Below are 5,041 nucleotides of genomic sequence, written 5' to 3'. Positions count from 1 at the left end.
AAAAGAAGCAAGACAAAAATATATCTCATACCCTACCATAATTATATATAAATGTAAAGCAAAATTGCATAATAAATATAGGGTACTTAGTGAACTATTTTTGATCAAAAAAAGTATACAAGCCGTCCCACCAGCGGCAAGGTGACCCTAAATTGGGACGGTACCTATACTGCCTATATTAAAAACCTTACTGTATATCAAAGTTGAAGTAATGCATATAAAAGGGTAGACAAATAGGACCGGGTCCCAACTCCAGACCACCTAGGCCCGTGGTAAGCTACATATATACCAATCAGCTCAACAAAGGGCATGCCACACCCTTAAATTGCACAGAATGCAAACAAGTCAAAAAACCAGACAATGTGAACTGAGGTCTAAGATGGCAGACATACAAGAAACAGAGGCATGTTCACACTAGCAAAAAAGAAGCAAGACAAAAATATATCTCATACCCTACCATAATTATATATAAATGTAAAGCAAAATTGCATAATAAATATAGGGTACTTAGTGAACTATTTTTGATCAAAAAAAGTATACAAGCCATCCCACCAGCGGCAAGGTGACCCTAAATTGGGACAGTACCTATACTGCCTATATTAAAAACCTTACTGTATATCAAAGTTGAAGTAATGCATATAAAAGGGTAGACAAATAGGACCGGGTCCCAACTCCAGACCACCTAGGCCCGTGGTAAGCTACATATATACCAATCAGCTCAACAAAGGGCATGCCACACCCTTAAATTGCACAGAATGCAAACAAGTCAAAAAACCAGACAATGTGAACTGAGGTCTAAGATGGCAGACATACAAGAAACAGAGGCATGTTCACACTAGCAAAAAAGAAGCAAGACAAAAATATATCTCATACCCTACCATAATTATATATAAATGTAAAGCAAAATTGCATAATAAATATAGGGTACTTAGTGAACTATTTTTGATCAAAAAAAGTATACAAGCCGTCCCACCAGCGGCAAGGTGACCCTAAATTGGGACGGTACCTATACTGCCTATATTAAAAACCTTACTGTATATCAAAGTTGAAGTAATGCATATAAAAGGGTAGACAAATAGGACCGGGTCCCAACTCCAGACCACCTAGGCCCGTGGTAAGCTACATATATACCAATCAGCTCAACAAAGGGCATGCCACACCCTTAAATTGCACAGAATGCAAACAAGTCAAAAAACCAGACAATGTGAACTGAGGTCTAAGATGGCAGACATACAAGAAACAGAGGCATGTTCACACTAGCAAAAAAGAAGCAAGACAAAAATATATCTCATACCCTACCATAATTATATATAAATGTAAAGCAAAATTGCATAATAAATATAGGGTACTTAGTGAACTATTTTTGATCAAAAAAAGTATACAAGCCGTCCCACCAGCGGCAAGGTGACCCTAAATTGGGACGGTACCTATACTGCCTATATTAAAAACCTTACTGTATATCAAAGTTGAAGTAATGCATATAAAAGGGTAGACAAATAGGACCGGGTCCCAACTCCAGACCACCTAGGCCCGTGGTAAGCTACATATATACCAATCAGCTCAACAAAGGGCATGCCACACCCTTAAATTGCACAGAATGCAAACAAGTCAAAAAAACAGACAATGTGAACTGAGGTCTAAGATGGCAGACATACAAGAAACAGAGGCATGTTCACACTAGCAAAAAAGAAGCAAGACAAAAATATATCTCATACCCTACCATAATTATATATAAATGTAAAGCAAAATTGCATAATAAATATAGGGTACTTAGTGAACTATTTTTGATCAAAAAAAGTATACAAGCCGTCCCACCAGCGGCAAGGTGACCCTAAATTGGGACGGTACCTATACTGCCTATATTAAAAACCTTACTGTATATCAAAGTTGAAGTAATGCATATAAAAGGGTAGACAAATAGGACCGGGTCCCAACTCCAGACCACCTAGGCCCGTGGTAAGCTACATATATACCAATCAGCTCAACAAAGGGCATGCCACACCCTTAAATTGCACAGAATGCAAACAAGTCAAAAAACCAGACAATGTGAACTGAGGTCTAAGATGGCAGACATACAAGAAACAGAGGCATGTTCACACTAGCAAAAAAGAAGCAAGACAAAAATATATCTCATACCCTACCATAATTATATATAAATGTAAAGCAAAATTGCATAATAAATATAGGGTACTTAGTGAACTATTTTTGATCAAAAAAAGTATACAAGCCGTCCCACCAGCGGCAAGGTGACCCTAAATTGGGACGGTACCTATACTGCCTATATTAAAAACCTTACTGTATATCAAAGTTGAAGTAATGCATATAAAAGGGTAGACAAATAGGACCGGGTCCCAACTCCAGACCACCTAGGCCCGTGGTAAGCTACATATATACCAATCAGCTCAACAAAGGGCATGCCACACCCTTAAATTGCACAGAATGCAAACAAGTCAAAAAACCAGACAATGTGAACTGAGGTCTAAGATGGCAGACATACAAGAAACAGAGGCATGTTCACACTAGCAAAAAAGAAGCAAGACAAAAATATATCTCATACCCTACCATAATTATATATAAATGTAAAGCAAAATTGCATAATAAATATAGGGTACTTAGTGAACTATTTTTGATCAAAAAAAGTATACAAGCCATCCCACCAGCGGCAAGGTGACCCTAAATTGGGACGGTACCTATACTGCCTATATTAAAAACCTTACTGTATATCAAAGTTGAAGTAATGCATATAAAAGGGTAGACAAATAGGACCGGGTCCCAACTCCAGACCACCTAGGCCCGTGGTAAGCTACATATATACCAATCAGCTCAACAAAGGGCATGCCACACCCTTAAATTGCACAGAATGCAAACAAGTCAAAAAACCAGACAATGTGAACTGAGGTCTAAGATGGCAGACATACAAGAAACAGAGGCATGTTCACACTAGCAAAAAAGAAGCAAGACAAAAATATATCTCATACCCTACCATAATTATATATAAATGTAAAGCAAAATTGCATAATAAATATAGGGTACTTAGTGAACTATTTTTGATCAAAAAAAGTATACAAGCCGTCCCACCAGCGGCAAGGTGACCCTAAATTGGGACGGTACCTATACTGCCTATATTAAAAACCTTACTGTATATCAAAGTTGAAGTAATGCATATAAAAGGGTAGACAAATAGGACCGGGTCCCAACTCCAGACCACCTAGGCCCGTGGTAAGCTACATATATACCAATCAGCTCAACAAAGGGCATGCCACACCCTTAAATTGCACAGAATGCAAACAAGTCAAAAAACCAGACAATGTGAACTGAGGTCTAAGATGGCAGACATACAAGAAACAGAGGCATGTTCACACTAGCAAAAAAGAAGCAAGACAAAAATATATCTCATACCCTACCATAATTATATATAAATGTAAAGCAAAATTGCATAATAAATATAGGGTACTTAGTGAACTATTTTTGATCAAAAAAAGTATACAAGCCGTCCCACCAGCGGCAAGGTGACCCTAAATTGGGACGGTACCTATACTGCCTATATTAAAAACCTTACTGTATATCAAAGTTGAAGTAATGCATATAAAAGGGTAGACAAATAGGACCGGGTCCCAACTCCAGACCACCTAGGCCCGTGGTAAGCTACATATATACCAATCAGCTCAACAAAGGGCATGCCACACCCTTAAATTGCACAGAATGCAAACAAGTCAAAAAACCAGACAATGTGAACTGAGGTCTAAGATGGCAGACATACAAGAAACAGAGGCATGTTCACACTAGCAAAAAAGAAGCAAGACAAAAATATATCTCATACCCTACCATAATTATATATAAATGTAAAGCAAAATTGCATAATAAATATAGGGTACTTAGTGAACTATTTTTGATCAAAAAAAGTATACAAGCCGTCCCACCAGCGGCAAGGTGACCCTAAATTGGGACGGTACCTATACTGCCTATATTAAAAACCTTACTGTATATCAAAGTTGAAGTAATGCATATAAAAGGGTAGACAAATAGGACCGGGTCCCAACTCCAGACCACCTAGGCCCGTGGTAAGCTACATATATACCAATCAGCTCAACAAAGGGCATGCCACACCCTTAAATTGCACAGAATGCAAACAAGTCAAAAAACCAGACAATGTGAACTGAGGTCTAAGATGGCAGACATACAAGAAACAGAGGCATGTTCACACTAGCAAAAAAAGAAGCAAGACAAAAATATATCTCATACCCTACCATAATTATATATAAATGTAAAGCAAAATTGCATAATAAATATAGGGTACTTAGTGAACTATTTTTGATCAAAAAAAGTATACAAGCCGTCCCACCAGCGGCAAGGTGACCCTAAATTGGGACGGTACCTATACTGCCTATATTAAAAACCTTACTGTATATCAAAGTTGAAGTAATGCATATAAAAGGGTAGACAAATAGGACCGGGTCCCAACTCCAGACCACCTAGGCCCGTGGTAAGCTACATATATACCAATCAGCTCAACAAAGGGCATGCCACACCCTTAAATTGCACAGAATGCAAACAAGTCAAAAAACCAGACAATGTGAACTGAGGTCTAAGATGGCAGACATACAAGAAACAGAGGCATGTTCACACTAGCAAAAAAGAAGCAAGACAAAAATATATCTCATACCCTACCATAATTATATATAAATGTAAAGCAAAATTGCATAATAAATATAGGGTACTTAGTGAACTATTTTTGATCAAAAAAAGTATACAAGCCGTCCCACCAGCGGCAAGGTGACCCTAAATTGGGACGGTACCTATACTGCCTATATTAAAAACCTTACTGTATATCAAAGTTGAAGTAATGCATATAAAAGGGTATACAAATAGGACCGGGTCCCAACTCCAGACCACCTAGGCCCGTGGTAAGCTACATATATACCAATCAGCTCAACAAAGGGCATGCCACACCCTTAAATTGCACAGAATGCAAACAAGTCAAAAAACCAGACAATGTGAACTGAGGTCTACAAGCCGTCCCACCAGCGGCAAGGTGACCCTA

The sequence above is a fragment of the Phyllobates terribilis genome, unplaced genomic scaffold (genome assembly GCF_046119375.1).
Source record: "Phyllobates terribilis strain yellow unplaced genomic scaffold, ASM4611937v1 Scaffold_3__8_contigs__length_932513732, whole genome shotgun sequence".
Classification (NCBI taxonomy): domain Eukaryota; kingdom Metazoa; phylum Chordata; class Amphibia; order Anura; family Dendrobatidae; genus Phyllobates; species Phyllobates terribilis.
The sequence above is the reverse complement of the archived record's forward strand: the minus strand, read 5'-3'. Positions refer to the sequence as shown.